This window comes from Achroia grisella, unplaced genomic scaffold (genome assembly GCF_030625045.1).
Source record: "Achroia grisella isolate CSIRO2021 unplaced genomic scaffold, CSIRO_AGI_Agris_v1 utg241, whole genome shotgun sequence".
Taxonomy (NCBI): Eukaryota; Metazoa; Arthropoda; class Insecta; order Lepidoptera; family Pyralidae; genus Achroia; species Achroia grisella.
Window position 1 is genome coordinate 4,086,189 of NW_026712734.1, and position 20,779 is coordinate 4,106,967.

At 32.6% G+C, this 20,779-nt stretch overlaps 1 protein-coding gene across 2 annotated transcripts in view; it reads left to right on the top strand.

Annotated features, from left to right (window-relative positions):
* The first annotated feature begins 420 nt into the window (after positions 1-420).
* LOC131842675 (facilitated trehalose transporter Tret1-2 homolog) overlaps positions 421-20,779 on the top strand; it is a 34,301-nt gene continuing 13,942 nt past the window's right edge. Inside the window, exons 1-2 of one of the 2 annotated variants that reach the window (XM_059191247.1) lie at positions 421-634; positions 8,421-8,646. The gene's annotated coding sequence lies outside the window, so the exon portion shown is untranslated. The remainder of the gene's footprint in view (positions 635-8,420; positions 8,647-20,779) is intronic. The other variant, XM_059191248.1, reaches the window with a different exon arrangement.

Genomic DNA, 20,779 nt, shown 5'->3' on the forward strand with positions numbered 1-20,779 from the left:
GGTACACCAACCATAAAATATTAAAAAATAATATTTTGTACTATGATAATTTTTTTTCGTGTTATTCATACGTATTAAAAATCGAATGTGTTTATTAACCTCTAAATAATAATTACATCTGACTAATATTTTAAACGCGAAAGTTCGTGAGAATGGATTGACGTTGGTTACTCTTTTACTCGAAAACCACTGAACTGAACGGATTTTTATGAGACTTTACAGTAATATAGCTTATAAATCAGAATAAAACATAGGCTATAAATTACACACGTTAGAAACTGCCGGTACAGCTAGATCTACAATGTATGCATTGTATCAATTTATTTTATATTATTTATCGATAAATTCATTGTTACATTCAGCGTTATCCCTTCACTAGTGAGTGATCAAGTTAATTATTAACAAACCTATAGAGCAGAAAGTAGTCATCTGTCGATGTGTCTATGGTAGAGAAACTAGTGAAGTGCTATACGGATTTGATGTGTATTTACCGTTACTTTTTGTGCTAGTGTTGTGTCTAATAAGTTTCGTGAAAAATATTAGTTATTTATTTTAATAATAGTTACGGTTTCATATTAGTTATTTCTTTTACTAATAGTTACGTGTTCATATTAGTTATTTCTTTTAATAATAGGTACGAGTTTTATATTAGTCATTTCTTTTAATAATAGTTACGTTTTCATATTAGTTATTTCTTTAAAGTGGTCCTGAGTTTGGATAAATTAAATTCTAAATATTGGAATTTACATGTAGGTAAGTACATACAGTACATTGTTATGTTTATTTATGAATTAGAAAACATAGCGTTATTTATATAATATTTATATGTATGTGTATATTTATATTTAGTTGTATATTAATAGTTTATTTTAGTGTAGATTACTATTTAAATCCATTCTGGTGTACAACTGTACGCTTAATTTTATTTACCTACATATGTGTATATACTTGTTTTTTTAATGTTTTTTATTTTAATTTTGTTATCTTTTTTCCACTCATGTGCCGCTTAATTTATTTTTATTAATACTTTCTTTATTAAGGTTATCTGGAAGAGATTGCATTAGCGATAAGAACGCATTCTGTCTTTCATTTATGTATCGCTATATATACATATATATGTATCTGCTTTTAATATTGGTGCAATAAAGAATTATCTATACATCTATACATATAAATGAAATTGGAGTGTCTGTTTGTAATAATGAAATAAACGTTTTTTACTTCATGCATATAAATATAAATACGGTACATACGCCATAATAACATTTTTTACAATTTAGCTGCCTGTCTGTTTATTCCGCCTAATCTCTGAAATGGCTGGACCGATTTTGACGAGACTTTTTTTAGCAGGTAGCTGATGTAATAAAGAGTAACTTGGCTACTTTTATTTTAGAAAAATAAAGTTAAATTTCACGCGGACGAAGTCGCGCGTCCAGCTAGTTAATAAATAAAATAAAAAAATGATTAAAATTCCAGTGTTTTTGTGTCTATGGCGGTTTACATTTGATTATTATTGTACATACATATATTATAATTGAAATTTTTATTTGCTAACCTTGAGTATAGCTGTTGTCACATTGCCCCATCATTGGATAGTTGTAGGTTCCATTACCATACAATACAAACATTAAATATTGTGTTAATGAGTACAATTGTTTGTATTGGTCTGGGTTTTTTACATGTTATGTATTTTATAAAAATGTTTATATATGTTTTTTATATCCATGGTATATAGATTAGATTATAAAGAATTAGCTGGAAAGATAAAGTAAGAAATGAAGAAATATTGTACAGGGTGAAAGAAAAAAGGCAGATATTGAATGCTATAGAAAGTAGAAGAGGAAATGTTGGGGCACTTGATACGGCATGATGAATTTATGAAAGTAATTATTGAGGGAGAGATAGAAGGAAAGAGATGGAGAGGAAGACCAAGGCACAGCTACATCAAGCAAATTAAAGACAGAATTGGACTCATGTCATATCAACGCTTAAAGAGTATGATGGAAGATCGTAGAAAGTGGCAAGAGCTCCACCGACAAGAGCGTTGCTCTTAAGTATAAATGATTTTTTCTTCTAAAATAAAAGTAGCCTAAGTTACTCCTTATTACATCAGCCAAAAAAGTCCCGTCAAAATCGGTCAAGCCATTTCAGAGATTAGCCGGAACAAAGACCGACAGACAGTCAGGCATGTAATAAGGAGTAATTTAGGCTACTTTTATTTTAGAAAAATAAAGTTATATTCCACGCGGACGAAGTCGCGTGTACAGCTAGTAATCTATAAAATGCATTTTATTATCACTGACAATAGAACTGAATCGCGGAAATGATATCCTAGTATTATGTCACCAAATATCACATTCAATACAATGTAAAAACAACTACACCAGACACATGATAAGGTTTGTTTTTCTGTGTCACATTGCTGACCTCTGAAAGCGATAATGAATTTCGTTTCAGGGCAACACAGAAATAGCAGAGTGTAGATATAAATAGATATAGTGTAATATGTTTTGTTAGTTTGTATAATATCTGGGCTTATATATTTTTTATATGTGATAATGAAATGGTGCACCCGCCTGCGCTAACGGTCTACGCTGGCAGGGCACCAGTAGAGGGTGATAATATGAGCATAAGTTCAGGTCAGTTAGCCTATCGTGATAAATTCACATGTAATTTATAATTGCATGGTAATTAACTTTATTTTTCTGATATAAAAGTAGCATAACTTACTCCTTATTACATCAGCTACCTGCCAATAAAAGTCCCGTATCCCCCAAAATAGGTCCAGCCATTTTAGAGATTAGCCGGAACAAACAGACAGGCAAAAATTATAAAAAATGTTATATTGGTGTATGTACCGTATTTATATTCACATGCATGTAGTAAAAACGGTTATTTCAATATTACAAACAGACACTACAATTTTATATATGTATAGATATAGGATGATATTAATGTCATTAAAATTAAATATGATACCACAATGGCTTGTAATGATGAATGTTTTATATCGAAAAATTTATTAAAAGGAAGTCTAACTATATACGTAGAAGCAACCTAGATTTGTTAATCTGAGTCCTGACAATAGTTTCATATAATACGAGTAAAATCGCAAACTTACGACTCCCTTCACTACATAAAAAACGCTTATTGCAATATTATAAACAGACTCCAATTTTATTTATATGTATAGATTATTGTTATGATGGTCAGTGGTCACCAGTTGCCAACAGGTGGCCCATCTTGTTCGCTAATCCAGTTTTATAAATAACAAACGACTAAAAATTTTCCACTACAGCCTTCTTAACATTATATGCCCTTTTTATAAATAGTATATTTTTATAACCAACTTAACTGGTATTAGAGCCACCGGTTTACTTACATGACGAGTTTACTGTGAACCCGAAATAAGCTAGAGCTAGCCATGTTAATGGACTTACTTGTTGAGATATCTTATATGGGATGTTTAACTTAGATTAGCAATTGTAAGTAACTTTGACGTGGTCTAGTGTTTTGAGTAGTCATGCTCATTAAAATGTCCAGACTTGTGGCGGTGGGCCGGGTCATTGGGCTCTCTAAAATATGGTCGAGCGCAGTGATGGCTGGCTCATCAGTCATACTCGTGAACGGTTGCTGCTTGTAGGGACTGGTCTGCTCTAATCACTATGACTGATTTCCTCTTATTAATTGTTTAACCAGTTGGTTATATATTCAATATTTTTTCTATTTGAGTATTTAATTGAATTAGTGCTAATTGGTGGTTGGTATTCACACACTTAAACTTAAAAATGTAAAGTAATAATAAAATTATTTAAAAGAGCAACAAGCAAGTTCTTCTTGTGATGAGAGATGTTTCAGCTTTCCGAACGAGCGGTAGATTAAAAAAAATGCAATGACTATTCAAAAGTGCTTCAATGTAAGTTTATTTGAATAAATGATTTTCTATTCTATTCTATTCTATTGCACGGGACCACTCTAGTGATTTCGGCGACAGCTGGCCTTTACAGCTTCGGACCACTCTAGTGATTTCGGCCGCAGCTGGCCTTTACAGCTTCACCGGACGATAGGAGGCGAGTGCAGATGGCACTCCAATCACGTGGAGTGAATTTATGAAACGGCTGAAGGCCAACTCCCGCCTGACGGATACAACTTTAGTTTGAGGGCATCTCTAGGGGTTCGAATCTCGCCTCAGGTCGTCGTAATTTCGATCCCCGTTTGAATTGGACGGGGGATCGATCGGAGGGGATTTTAATATCTATACTAATAAATATACAAACGATGGCCTCGGTGGTGTTGTGGTTTCGCACACCCCCTTTACTTCCGATGGTCGCGGGTTCGATTTCTCCCACGGTACAAACTTTTATATGACGTTTGTATCATTCTGAGTGTTTTCTATGTATAATATGTATGTATTTACGAAAAAATGTATCTATGTATTTGTATTAGTTATCTAATACCCATAACACATGCTTTAGCTAGTTTAATATGGGATGGATGGCGCTGTGTGAATTGTCCTGAGATTATTATTATAAATAAAATTAATGTGTCTATTTGTAATTTTGAATTAACACCTATTCTCAGACCTACAGATGTATATACACAAAATTTCAGAGAATTTTATATATTAGAGACTAGATAAATTCAAATTCAAATTAAAAAATTAATTATTCATGTATAGGGTTGCCAATTTTTTTTGATAATAAAAACGTATAAACTGGTTTGGATAGGAAAAAAAATATTAGGAAAAATAAAGTATATGTCTAATTTTTTTTTTTGCATTTTAAACTTTGCTTTTAACAAATACGACATCTAACATTTCGTTCAGTAATTATAAACCGTTAAGTACCCAAAATGAATATTTTGTTTCACGCATTATAGTAAAGGTTGAAAATAAAGTATTTTTGCATACTTTATGTAGAAATATAAAGTATAATTACTAAAAATAAAGTAGGATATGTTATTATAAAGTATGGTTGGTAACCCTATTCATTTTAGTAGGTCATTTTAGCCGCTTATGAACGTCAAATTTTTTACAATATAATTTTATTTTTTTCACTACCGTCCAGTTCAGTATATAGATCGAATTGAGACGAACTGGCAAGAAACTCAATTGTACCATTTCTTTAAATGATACTGTCGCGTACCAAGCAGTAACAAAACGCAATACAAAGAGAGCGTTCTGATTGGAGCGCACACCCATCCAATTTAAATACTCAACATAACGTACAGACTTAAAATATCAACCGATCGATCTAACGTACTTTTGTTCACTCCACCAAAATGTAACTTATCACAGCATTTACCTATTAAATTGAAGACTATAAGCAAATCTATCATTTCTACAACCCGTAATCTGCTGAAGCCAACATCACCTACCATCTGAGCATTCGAGCCGTATCATCACGTACCAGATACTTTTTACTCGAATTCTGATAGAGATATTGAATGGATTACATATATAGTAGTAAATATAATTTACTTCGTTCCAATTGCAGTTGCACATTACATACAAACTGTTACTTAGCAACAATAATTATTTTAAATGTGATGGATTATACTATTTCTACTTCAATCAATGTGCCTAATACGGTCCCTTAATCCATTACATTTAAGACATTCTACATCTCTACATTTAAATAACATACATAATATAAAACAATATACAGAAGAGTAAACAATAGAACTACTAGCAAAAAACATATCCAAAATTAAATCTGTTAAAATACTAATAATTTCTGTTGGACCTATAATAATTTACTTCGTTCCGATTGCAGTTGCACGTTACATACAAACTGTTACTTAGCAACAATAATTATTTTAAATGTGACGGATTATACTTTTTCTACTTCAATCAATGTGCCTAATAAATTCAGGCAAGCAACGCTGCGGGATGGTAATAGTTAAAAAAATATGCGACTCATTAGACAAATATGTATTGATTACACAATCATTAGGTAATAAACATAATATTAGTAATTCGTCTAAAACGTGACGTTTTAATAAGTTTAATGACCGGCTGCAGGTGCCTAGTTGTAAAAAAACACAAGGTCACCATACAAAAGATTGGTTTTTTAAGTAAGTAGGTAGATAACAATCACTTCCTATGTTACATTTATTAGTACACTGTCATACAATTGCATTTTGTGTACGTGTAACAATTTCGGGGTATTTTTACAGTTTGTAGATAGCGTCGAGTAGTAGCAAGATTTATTTAGCTTGTTTTGGCATAACGCAAACGTTGTTTTGACATATAAATTAAAATCACTATTAAAATAGGGGTTTGTTATAGAAGGGTGAAATTTTGAGTATGATTGAGAGTTGTGAGTTGTATGTATTTTTTAATGACACATTATAAAAAAATAAATATTTTGTCGAAAAAATAAAATTAAAAGTTTTGGGGTGGACACCCCTTATCACTTAGGAGTATGAAAAATAGATAGTAGCCGATTCTCAGACCTGAATTTCATAAAAATCGGTCAACCCGTTTCGGAGGCGTATGGTAACTAAAATGGTGACACGAGAATTTTATATATACATATAAGATTTATATATTTAATTGAGACTGTTATTCAGGTAATTAATATAAATAAAATTGTCTGTGTGGTCACGGGACTGATGACGGCAATCTGCCACGATACCGCCGATACATCACACCCTTCGGCCAGTAGTCCTCTTTCAGGTAGATGGTCAGCGTGCTGGTGGGGACTCAAGCCACAAATGCCTTGGAACTCGCGTTAACACTCAATTCCAGCTGCGTCACTCTCAATGTCAGGTTACTCCTGGTCCACATGTAGTCGACAATGCCCTGCTCCTTATAGGCATAGTGGAGGCGTTTTTGGAGCTTCCAAAAATTTAAGGCACACCTTAATTTATTCACTCTGTTGTTCATTAATTCATTTTAATACACGTTTATATGTCTCTGTTTATTACAATTCCTAACATCCAGCTCGATTTGAGACTTCAATTGAGAATTGTCGAGAAACTCAACTAGGATCTATTATTACCCGAACTTAGATATCAAGTGCGTGAGTTTGAATTTAGCCGACACCAAAAATTATGATATAATTATTAATTATATAATATATATTTCTGAACGACTCTCTGGTAATGTAAACACTGATAACAAACTAAAATTTCTCTGGAAAGCGGCGGTAGACTGGCATTTAAAACATACACAACCTCTGTTTGCCCCATCTCAAATCAAATCAAAATATCTTTATTCGTGTAGGTCTATTACAGACTCCTATGATATGTCAAATCTACCGTCAGTTCGAAGTGCTTTCGAGATGAGAAGAACTGACTAGAAACTCAGCTTATATTCTTTTCGAACAGTGTTTACAATAATAAAGATTCATTTTTAAATTCAAATTTGGAAGAGATGAGATAGAGTGGCTATTTTACCACCAGCATATGCTATTGTCATTTTGTCAATATTAGTGTTCATAACCCTATAATAAATCAGGATAATAATTATGAAGATGTATTATTTTATTATTGTATCTAAAAAATTGTATACGGAAATATCAATACCTGAACAATTGTGGACAAAAAGTCGATTAATGATACTGCAATTGCTAAATCATATAAAACGATTACAAAGCCAATCGACACGCGTAATCAATTATAAATTTAAATGTTCCCAGAATTTATTATTTTTTGGCTATAACTATATCGATAAAAACAGTCTATATTTAGATTTCTATTAAATTATTCATATTAATGTTAGAACTATTTTTTATATCTATACATGGTATAAATAATCTGTTTGTAATATTGAAATTACCATTTTTTACTACATGCATTTGAATATAAATACGATACATACACTAAAATAACATTTTTTACAATTTTTGTCTGTCTGTTTGTTCCGGTTAATCAGTGAAATGGCTGGACCTATTTAACATTGAATCTTGATTTATAGTCAAGAACAATACCCAAATTCCTGATAGAGCTCACATTTTTAAGATCAGTTCCATTTATATTATATATGTATGTATTTATATCTGTTTTCCTACTAAACTGAACATAGCAACACTAATCAAAAATAATAATCTCAGGATGACCTCGGTGGTCTAGCGGCCTAGCACACCGCCGACCGGACCTTACAACCGAATATAATAATAATCTCAGGACAATTCACACAGCGCCATCTAGACACATGTTAAGCTAGCTAAAGCTTGTGTTATGTGTACTAGACAACTGATACAAATACATAGATATTTTTTTCCGTAAATACATACACATTATATATAAAAAACACCCAGACCGATACAGTCATACTCATGAATACAAATGTTTGAGCTGTGCGAGGAATGGAACCGGCGACCATCGGTCGTAAAGCGGTGTGCTAGACCGCTAGACCACCGAGGTCGTCATCATCATCGTCATCAATATTAAGCTCCATACCATTATGCTCACAGCAATCAACCAACCTATCCAAATCTGCTTGGAGTAGATCATTATTTGCAGTAGACCGAATTTTTTTCATTACTTTGAGATCATCAGCAAAAAGATAGCATTTCGAATGATGAAAACTTTTTACCACGTCATTAATGAAAACATTGAAGAGTGAAGAGTGAGGGAGGTAGCCAAAAAGGGATCAGATGTGTAGCCACTTATTACAACAACAGACTCTCTTTCTGTAAGGTAAGACTTTTATTTGTACTGGACCAATTTTGACCTAAAAAAAATTGTAATTATACTGGACCGATTTTGACCTAAAAAAAAATTGAAGTGTCTGTTTGTAATATTGAAATAACCGTTTTTTACTACATGCATATGAATAAAATTACGGTACATATACCATAATAACATTTTTTATAAAACAGGTTCAAATCACATAGGTTCAAATATATGGCAGTATTTACCATAGTTAGTTATTATACTCATCACCATTACCTTGCCTTCATCCCATCAATTGGGTTCAGCGCAGTTATTATACTATAATATTTTTTTTTAATATGCGTCATAGTTATTTTTAACAATAGTTCAAAGTAACTGAAAAACATGTTATTTATTATCTGTGACGGTCTGTGACGTAGTTCAAGATAATTCTCCACGAGGGTGTAATTATTACCATATCTATTGCAGAAAGAAACATCCAATTACTGTGAAATAAATAAAGTTTTATCAATTCAAATTAGTCCCTAAGTAAGCAGAGCTGGAATTACGACTAATTAATTTTTTTGTCGTAATAGCAGCTCTACTTAATTTTTATTTAAATGACGAATACCTTACCAATATTATAAATATGAAAGTAGGGATGTTTGTTACACTTTCAAGCAGAAACTACTGAACTGATCATCATGAAATTTTATACACATGTTCTTGGAGGTATCAGAATGAACATAGGATACTTTTTATTTAAAAATAAACAAATACGTTTTATAAAAAGCAAAAGAAAGAAAATATAAACATTTTGCTACTTCAGCGCCATCTAGCAGCCAGTAATGATTCAATGCGACCGAAGTCGCGGGTAAAAGCTAGTTGTATACTATACATCGACAGGGAATTCATCCCCACACGCTGGAACCTAAGTGGTCTCGGACAGTGCGGTTTCAGAAGAGCTTCCTCCCACGTACACTTAGATTGTGGAATGAACTACCTGCCGAGGTTTTCTCGAGAGACTACAGCATGTGGTTTTTCAAGAAGGGTATATAAGGGTCGGCAACGCGTATGTGACACCCCTGGTGTTTCATGCGTCCATAGGCTACGGTAACCGTTTAGCATCAGATGAGCCGTATGCTTGTTTGCCACCTAAGTGGTATAAAAAAAAACACCGCCATTCGTTACTAACTAAAATAAAATAGAGATTAACTGTGTTAAGTCATTACAAAAGGTTCAATTAAAAAGATTGATATAAGTGTCTTTCTTAATTTAAAATATTAAGACTAAACCTTTATAACAAAACATGTATATAGACTTGCTTAGTGGCATCATTATTTTTAAATAGATTACTTATACAACAAAGAGCCAATATAAACACTTGTACCGGATGACTCTGTTTACTTTAGCGGAAAAAATATAACAGATTACATATATGCGAGTCGATAGATCTGTGATTGATATTAGTTTTTTTCTTTCATTTATTCAGCTGAAGGCCATTTCATTACTTAAATAATATATTATATTAATATGTTTACGGAATCATATAGTACATTATGAATTCCTGGTGAATTTGTCACGATGGGCTGACCTGACCTCATCCAGCACTAGTGCCTGCCAGCGTAAACTGTTTGTGCACCCGCCTGCAGGTCTTCGTTGGCGGGGCACCAGTGGAGGATGATAAGATGAACATGAGATCAGGTTATTAGCCCCTCATGACAAATTTATCACGACGGTATCCAGGGGGAACCGCGTGGAGGTCAACCTGACATGGTACGGTATGGACCTGCTAGAAATAAGATCATCAGTCCACATTACTAATAATTCCCCCCACTTTCCCCCCACAATCCTATGTTAAGTGTAACATATGTATAGTATTCTATAGTTTACTTTTAAATGACGATTTTTATGTAATTATAACTGGCAGAATATGGATTAATTGGTTGCCAATTCAAAGTCGAAATCAAAATAAATTTTGGCATAGAAAGAACGAAAAACATTTCTTGAGAACCATAATATGACATATATAATGTTCCTGAAACATATACATATATCTTATATATAAAATTCTCGTGTCACAGTTTTCGTTCCCATACTCCTCCGAAACGGCTTGACCGTTTCTCATGAAATTTTGTGAGCGTATTGAGTATGTCTGAGAATCGGCCAAAATCTATTTTTCATCTACCTAAATGTTAGGGTAGTCCACCCCAAAATTTTTATTTTTATTTTTTTTAGACAAAATTCTTAGTATCTATTTTTTTATGATACAACATACAAAAATACATACAATCCTAAATTTTCACCCTTCTATCATCAACCCCTATTTTTTTATAGCGTTATTAAATTATATGGCAAAACAACGTTTTCCGGGACAGCTAGTGACATATACAATTAATATTTATTTAAATTTAATTTTACAATTAATTACATATATAACATACACTATTTATGATTGACGACATGGCCGAAAATCTATATTTGTAGTATAGGTCACTCAGTATCGACCACTTTCAGCCATTTTCCATAACTCTTTTATAATTTTTTCTTACTCTTGATTTTACTATGTGTCTGTAATTTGTGAATAATGTACTTATCAAAATACGTTACAACTGATAGAAATACTCGCATACTTTCAATATTTGTATTTTACGGGAATTGAACTGTAAATACGAAAGATTCAACCACTACACCACGTCAACTATACAATAATAGTTATTTTTTACATTGACATCTCTGTTACTCTAGTCAGCTCGTGACCACGGCTAGTGCAACCTAGTCGAAACGTCACGAGAGGTAAATACGTTTATTTCCCATAAAATTAGTTCGTGTTAAGACCCGGTTAAGAATATAAATAATTTATATAATAATACATGAAGAAACCACATATAAACTAACAAGTGTCAATCGTGACGTCATCTTTTTAATTGACAAATTGATAAGCTATGACCAGACATACATAGATATAGTTGATACAGTGTAGCGAGCGAGTTTAAACAAACAGACAAACAGAAGAGCTATTCTCATATTATAATATCCATAAATAGGGGGAAAAGGGGATTGTTAGTAATGTGGACTGATGATTTTATTGCTAGCAATGGATGTCAGGTTGACCTCCACGCGGTTCCCCTGGAAATCACCTTGATAAATCTTGGTGAATTTATCACGATGGGCTAACTGACCTGACCTCATGTTCATCTTATCATCCTCCACTGGTGCCCCGCCAGCGTAAACTGTTAGCGCAGGCGGGTGCACCATTCCAATATCATCCATAAAAAAAATATAGGATCTAAATATCCATTTGAAAGTACACAAAGGTACCCAATTTATTTTAAGATCAAACAAAAACAAGCATTGCTAATCAACTCTGGAAATAGTACTATATTTACGACAGTGTCAAGGGCAAATTGTGTCATTTTTTATACGAATTATAATAATAATAATAATCGTATAATTAGTAAAAATCACGGGATCTTACGTTTTATATTTATTTACTGTAAAACTGTACAATCAGTTTACCCGTGATCATGGTGGTCGAAACACTGCCGAAATATCGGGAACTCAGCAAGTAAATATAAAACGTGGTAAGATCCCGTGATTTTTACTAATTATACGTATAAATAATGACCACGTCAAGTTTAAAACAGTATATAATAATAATAATCTCAGGATAATTCACACAGCGCCATCTAGACCCAAATTAAGCTAGCTAAAGCTTGTGTTATGGGTACTAGATAACTGATAGAAATACATAGGTTTTTTTTTCGTAAATACATATTATACATAGAAAACACCCAGACCGATACAAACAATCATTCTCATGAATACAAATGTTTGTGCCGTGCGAGGAATCGAACCCGCGACCATCGGACGTAAAGAGGTGTGCTAAACCGCTAGACCACCGAGGTCGTCAATTGTGTGAAACCCACAGTGTACTGATGGGAAATAGGAAATGTCACCTGCAGACAAACGTTATTACGAAAATTGCATGTTATTATATATGTAAGTAAATACATATATAATGATATTTTCATGTCTTCTTTCTTTGTTTAGTATAAACAAAGAAACGACATTTAAAGTTTATTACAATTATTTAACTATTACTTTCTTTTTATTACATTACTAGCTCGCCCCGGCTTCGCGCGGGTGTACATGTATAATATATATAAACCTTCCTCGTGAAGCACTCTATCTATTAAAAAACCGCATCAAACTCCTCCTCTATAAAAGATATATATCTTTTATTTTTTCTCCTCTACCCAAAGGCTGTCTGGAAGACATTACATACGCGATAAGACTGCCTTTTGTACCCTATTACTCTGTTAATTGATTCAATGTAGTATATACAAAGAATGTACAGAGCAACACTCAAGTTTCTTGCTCATTATTCTTGTGATGAATCTGCATTCCGAATGATTGGTAGAATCAAAATATGACTATTCAAAAGTGCTTATATTAAGTTTATTTGAATAAAGATTATTTCTATTTGTATAAATAAATAAAGATACTACAACAAGCTCCAGTCAGCTGGGGATATATATGAATTAATAGTAACTATTAATTTAGTACTTATATTTCAAACTGTATATCTGGATTGCATTTACAATTATGTACACTAATTGTTTATACACAACTGCAAAACTTTAAATGACTATTAAGTATGTCTGTGCATCACGGTCTGTGGAAGTAATTATTCTACTTTATATATAAAATTCTCGTGTCACAGTTTTCGTTCCCACACTCCTCCGAAACGGCTTTGGCGATTCTCATGAAATTTTGTGAGCATATTGAGTAGGTCTGAGAATCGGCCAACATCTATTTTTCATCCCCCTAAATGTTAGAGGTAGTCCAGCCCTAATTTTTTTTTTATTTTAAGGCAACACTACGTTTGCCGGAACAGCTAGTATCTACATATATATAATAAATACATAAATAAAATAACAGACACATGCATGAATATATATATATATAATATTATATATAAAATTCTCGTGTCACAATATTAGTTACCATACTCCTCCCAAACGGCTTGATCGATTTTTTATGAAATTTTATATGCATATTCAGTAGGTCTGAGAATCGGCTACTATTACTATTACCCCTAAGTGGTTAAGAGATATCCACCCCTAAATATGTATTTTTTATTTTTTGGACATATTGTTTTATTTTCATTTTATTATTATTTAGGATTGCAAAATACGTACAACCCTAAATTCTAATTCTAGCATAAACCCCTAATTTTTAATAGCGATTTTAATTTATATGGCAAAACAACGTTTGCCGGGACAGTTAGTATATATATATATATATATATCTATACATGTATAACAGAACAAAACATAGAGAAAGATTTTTAGTGGGAGAGAAAGTGATATTGTCGTGGATATGTTTGTATGTCGGTCCTTTATGTGCATAAAGCTATTGCATCTACTCTATAACTATATAAAATGAATCGATGCAAAAAAGAGTAAAATATAATCGTATATTTTTCTTATGTCACAAAATTAACAAATCAAATTATATACATTCTGTATAAAGGTAAAAAAGTGGCTTTAAACTGACCAGCAATAAGCTATGAAGTCCACAACAGATATCTTAGGAAATTTTTGATGATAGCTTGGTAGAAGATTTAATAGACAAATTGTACACATTCTTTTTAAAGGTAAAAAAGTGGCTTTTAACTGGCCAGCAATAAGCTATGAAGTCCACAGCAGATATCTTAAGAAATTTTTGATGATATATTGATTTTAGTAATTTTATTGATTTTAATAAAACGCGGACGAAGTTGCATGTGTCAGCTAGTGAGTCATACGAACAGATAAGATTACGAAGCAGCATCAATATTACTAGAGCGGTTTGCATACGAACATCGAACCGTACCTACAAGTGTATATGTATGTCCCATATCAGTTCTGTCACGCTATCACGGCGCAATAGTCGTCTATTTTAATTAATTCAAATACATTTGAACGCGTTGTGTTGTGAGTGAGCGTGTTGTTTCTTGTGAGTAATATATTATTTTTTAATTTTTTTGACGGCTTTGGTAGTCTAGTAGTTTGGCACACCGCCTTCTGATGATCGCGGGTTCGATTCTTCTCACGGTAGAAACATTTATATTTAATACTAGCTGTTCCCGCGACTTCATCCGCGTGGAATTTAACTTCATTATTCAAAATAAAAAAATCAAAGTAGCCTAAGTTACTCCTTATTACATCAGCTATCTGCCAAAATAAGTTCCATCAAAATCGGTCCAGCCATTTCAGAGATTAGCCGGAACAAACAGACCGACAGACAGAAAGACAAAAATTATAAAAAATGTTATTTTGGTGTATGTACGGTATATATATTTATATGCATGTCGGAAAAAACGGTTATTTCATTATTACAAACAGACACTCCAATTGTGTTTATATGTATAGATGATTGTTTATATGCTGAGTCTGAGTCTATAAAGACAAAAACTTTGTACCCCTTTTTACATTACGTATATTTCGCCTTCTGCACTCTGCACTCTATAGTGTAGAATGCCCTTCTTCTTTAACTAAACTATTGGGGTATGTTGGATTAATAAAACAACATAAGCTTTTATTATATTTGGACTGTATTTTTTATATTTGATTTACAGGAGTACAGTATGAGTGTATATGTTGATGGTTAGAAACAGAAAGGGGTGACAATTCAGTTTGAATTAATCTTTTTATTTTTTTTAATAATGCTTTATTCATGACCATGGATACAAGTCCTTCTGTCGAATACATTTTTATAATGAATTGAATACATATCTTTTTAAATTGTTTATTGTTGCCATTACAAAGAAAAAATATACACTATAAAATATTTATATTAATTTTAGGTTCAAATTGTCTTGAACAGGGTATATATTTTTATTATGTATAATAAATACATTAAATTAATAAAATAAAACATTACACACACTATCATATATTTGACAGACGCAAATATACTCTTGTGTTTAATTGTTATTGATGATTCAAAAATATTTTTGTATTTTTTGTTCATATGCTGAGTCTACTTTCCGAATAAGTAGTAGAATTAAAAAAAAATATATATGACAAAAGTACTTCATCATCATCTCAGCCCGGAAGACGTCCACTGCTGAACAAAGGTCCTCCCCCAAAGATCTCCACGACGATAGGTCCTGCGCTGCTCGCATCCAATGCCTTCCAGCGATCTTGACCAGATCATCGGTCCACCTTGCTGGAGGCCTTCCCACGCTGCGTCTTCCGGTCCGCGGTCGCCACTCGAGGACTTTACTGCCACAACGGCTATCTGTCCTACGAGCTATGTGCCCGCCCATTGCCACTTCAGTTTTGAAATTCTTCGGGCTATGTCGGTCACTCTGGTTCTTCTGCGGATCTCCTCATTTCTGATTCGATCACGCAGAGAAACTCCGAGCATAGCCATCTCCATCGTCCTCTGAGTGACTTTGAGCTTATTCATGAGGCCCATAGTTAGCGACCACGTCTCTGTGCCGTAAGTCATCACTGGCAACCCACATTGGTGGTAAATCTTAGTCTTATCAAAAGTGCTTATATAAAGTTTCTTTGAATGGAAATATTATTTCTAATTCTATTTATTTATCGGTGAGATTATCGGTATGTATGTACATAATATATATATAAAACACTCACACCACTCACACGAAATATTTATATACATTTTTTTGTTAATACATTATTAACAAAAAAATATATATAAATATTTATCAATTGTCTAGTTCTGACTGATATCCTCTTATTAATTGTTTAACCACTTGTTATGTGTTCAGTATTTTTTCTATTTGATTATTTAATTGAATTAATGCTAATCGGTAGTTTGTATTCACACTTAATCTTAAATTGTAAAGTAAGAATAAAATTATTTAAAAGAGAAACACGCAAGTTTCTTGCTCGTTCTTCTTGTGATGAGATAGTTTTCCGAATGAGCGGTAGATTAAGAAAAATGTGATGACTATTCAAAAGTGCTTTAATGTAAGTTTATTTGAATAAATGATTTTCTATTATATCCTATTCTGCTTAGCTTGGAACTAGATGGCGCTGTGTGAATTGTTCTGTGGTTATTATTAATGGTATTCAACGGGATGATTCTGTCATTTTATTTGAACCATTGTTTTTTCGTGAATATTTTATTATTGTTGTATTAACGTCCTCAGTAGTCTGTTTAGCATACCGCTTAACTACCGATGGTTGCAGGTTCGATTCCTCGCACGGTGCAAACATTTGTATTCCTGAGTATGTTTGTATCGGTCTGAATGTTTTCTATGTATATTATATATGTATTTACAAAAAAAAAATACTAAGTATTTATGTCAGTTGTCTAGTACCCATAATACAAGCTCTGCTTACCGTGGGACTTGGTGGCGCTGTGTTAATTGTACATGGTTATTTATTTATATATTTGCCCACATTTTTCAATTTAAAAGAAGGTAGGAAGAAATCGACAATTCAATAAGAAAAACGAAGTTTATTAGTTGTATTTGTGAATAAGATTCAGTCTAGCTCATAAGAATATCCTTAGATTCTTGTCCCTGACGGGTCTAGGTAGCGAACTTTGAAAAGGGCGAGCACAATAGATCTATGTAGGTCGCAGTGCTACTGGTGCTACAGTCACCTGACAATAGTCCAAACAAACCAATAAAAAAATGCCTTTTTTAAATATATATATAGATATATATACACGATATACATCGAATCGAACCCGCGACCATCGTAATTAAACCGATGGAATTGAGGCCCTCAATCTGAGGCTGGAATCTTTAGTCTAATATTTATTTTTAATAATAATAATAATCTCAGGAGAATTCACACATCGCCATCTAGTCCTAAGTTAAGCTAGCTAAATCTTGTGTTATGGGTACTAGACAACCGATACAAATACATAGATATATTTTTTTTTCGTAAATACATACATATTATACATGGAAAACACCCAGACCGATACAAACAATCATACTTATGAATACAAAATGTTTGTGCCGTGCGAGGAATCGAACCCGCGACCATCGGACGTAAAGCAGTGTGCTAAACCACTAGACCACCGAGATTAAAAATATTAAAAATATATTCATATTACAAAAACGTGCCGTTCGAGCGATCTACTGTATGAAGAGTCGTGACTCATTAAGAGAGAAATTCAAAGAGGCAAATATTCTCACCAATTGCTTCTCAATTTATATATTCAAATATCCTATATGTTCATAAAAATCTTGACTTATTTCCAAAAAACAGCAATATTCATAATATTAATACAAGATTTAAAGACAAACTTGCTGTCCCCAAGTATCGTTTAGAAAAAGTTAATAGGTCTTTTATGGGAATAGGTATAAAAATTTACAATAAGATACCAAAGGATATGTTGGAATTACCCTTAAATAAATTCAAAACATCTGTTAAATCATATTTACTGAGCAAAGCCTATTACTCACTAAACGATTACTTGAATGACGAGTGTGCATGGCAATAGTTGTTCATGCACTGAATTTTCATTTAATGTTAGACATAGACACCTATATAAATATACATTGTAAATAAACTGGCTTCAAAAAAAAAGTAAAAGTCAATTGAGTTTCTTGCCAGTTCTTCTCAATTGGATCTATATACCGAACTGGACGGTAGGGAAAAAAATAAAATTATAATGTAAAAATTTGACGTTCATAAGCGGCTAAAATGTCCTACATGAATAAATGATTTTTGAATTTGAATTTGAATTTGAATTTGATCGTCAAAATTAACGATTCCTGCCTCAGTCCATTTAGACTATCAAAGAACTCTTCAGCTCTATAGATAAATTTATATTTACAATATATCATTGAAATTTAATCATTTAATAACACTTCAATGACTATCTCGAACTCATAAATTGTATGATTTTAGTGATAATTCGACATACGTCATGGTTAAAGAATTTATGGCAGAGTTTTGGGATTAGCACTACACTCTTGTTCAGAACAATGGGGGACACAGTTAAGATTGCCATGATGTTGTCCAACCTGAAAACCAAAATCAAACCCGTTTCATTAACACAGTTAAAATTAAAATTAAAATTTTAATAATTGTACACATATAAATAATATTTAAAAAAATCGCTATATACATATATATTTTTATATAACTAGAATAAATAAAATAAAAAGATAAATATGTATATATATATAAACTTCTGTAAACATTTACGCATGCCGTGGCAACCAGTAATTAAGTCAACACTATAATAATAATAATAATAATCTCAGGACAATTCACACAGCGCCATCTAGTCCCAAGTTAAGCTAAAAGTACTATATACCTGAACTTTTTGCAAGTGATAATAATTGTAACCTCATAGTGTATGTCTTGTTGGTCGCTCAAATAAATAAATAAATAAAATAAATAAACCTGCAATAGGAGTAACGCCTATAACATAAATATATAAATTGGGCACATTCTGTTATCATTTATAAAGAAAGAAAAAAAAATTAAAACAAATGTAGAGTTTATATTATACGTACAAATAAAGTTGAAGTGTATGTTTGTAATATTGAAATAACCGTTTTTACTACATGCATATCAATATAAATACAATACATACACCAAACAACAAACACAACGTTATAATTTTCATACTGCTTTCTTGATATATGATAGCGTAGCGGCTTTTAAAGTGCGAATACTGTAACTACCATATAGTAATTTTTGTAGCTGTGACGTGGTCGTGTGGAATGAGTAGTCATGCTCACTAAAATGTCCAGACATGTGGCGGCGTGGTGGGCCGGGTCAATGGGCTCCCTAAAATATGGTCGAGCGCAGTGATGGCTGGCTCATCGTGAACGAGTGCTACTTGTAGGGACTGGTCTGCTCTTATCACTACGACTGATTTAATCTTATTGCATATTTATATTTGACCCAAAAATTTGTTGGTAGTTTGTATTCACACGTTTCGACTTGTAAATGTAAACTTACAAGGATTATTTAAAAGAGCAACACACAAGTTTCTTGCTCGTTCTTCTTGTGATGAGACAGCTTTCCGAACGAGTGGTAGATAAAAAACAAATTGTTATGACTATTTAAAAGTGCTTAAATTAAGTTTATTTGAATAAATGATTTTCTATTCTATTCTATTCTATTCCAAAATAACATATTTTACAATTTTTGTCTGTCTTTCTATTTGTTCCGGCTAATCTTTGCAATGGCTGGACCGATTTTGCGTTTCGGAGCGGACTTTTATTGGCAGGTAGCTGATGAAAATAGAAAATAACTTAGGCTACTTTTATTAGAAAAATAAAGTTAAATTCCACGCGGACGAAGTCGCGGGTGCAGCTAGTATGTAAGAAAGAAAAAAAAGGAAATGCTAATTCGAGTATGTTACTCTTTCTTCTTTCGGGTTAATGGCAAATATTTTTTTTCTAGAAATTTGTGATATCTTTGTGTGTTGTCGTTACGTCCTATCTTTCTAAGATATCCACAACCATCTTCTTCTTTATCCCATTCATTACGCCTTAATTAGATGTCTGGAAGTAATCCTAAGCCTTACTACAACAATCAGAACATATACATATATACATTCATTCGGACAGTCAAGCTGCTCTACTAACTGTGCAGATTTTTAAAAAAAATTAAAAAAAAATACTTGTCCTCACTCAGAAATCTGTGTCGTGATGTGTGTGCACTCCCAGAGCGGGGTAATGCAAGGTGTCAGCCTACTGGTGTCACCAGAACTTATGTTTATTTTATGTTTCAGTATGTAGTTTATGTTTGATGTTTATTTATACATGGTAGTATGTCATAAATATTTACTCTGTGTTGTCCGCCTGGATTTATGTATGTATGTGTATTATTATTATTATGTTTATTGTATATGAAGGTATCCGCTGAAAACCAGCGTCGTGGCACCCCGTCACGACATATGCTGAGCGGAGACCTATTTGGTACTGTAATTATTAATATAAAATGTAAATTAAATTTTAAAAAAATTTATTCAGTGTACCAAATAAACAATTTTCTTTCTTTATTAGCACTTCACTAGTACGAAATCCGACCTAAACCTATTAGAAACTGTATCCTGCTACTAAATGAAGTAGGAAGCAGAAATAATATTACACTGGGATGGGTCCCCGGGCATTCAAATATTGAAGGCAATGAGAATGCCGACCATCTGGCAAATTTAGGGGCAAAAACCATCC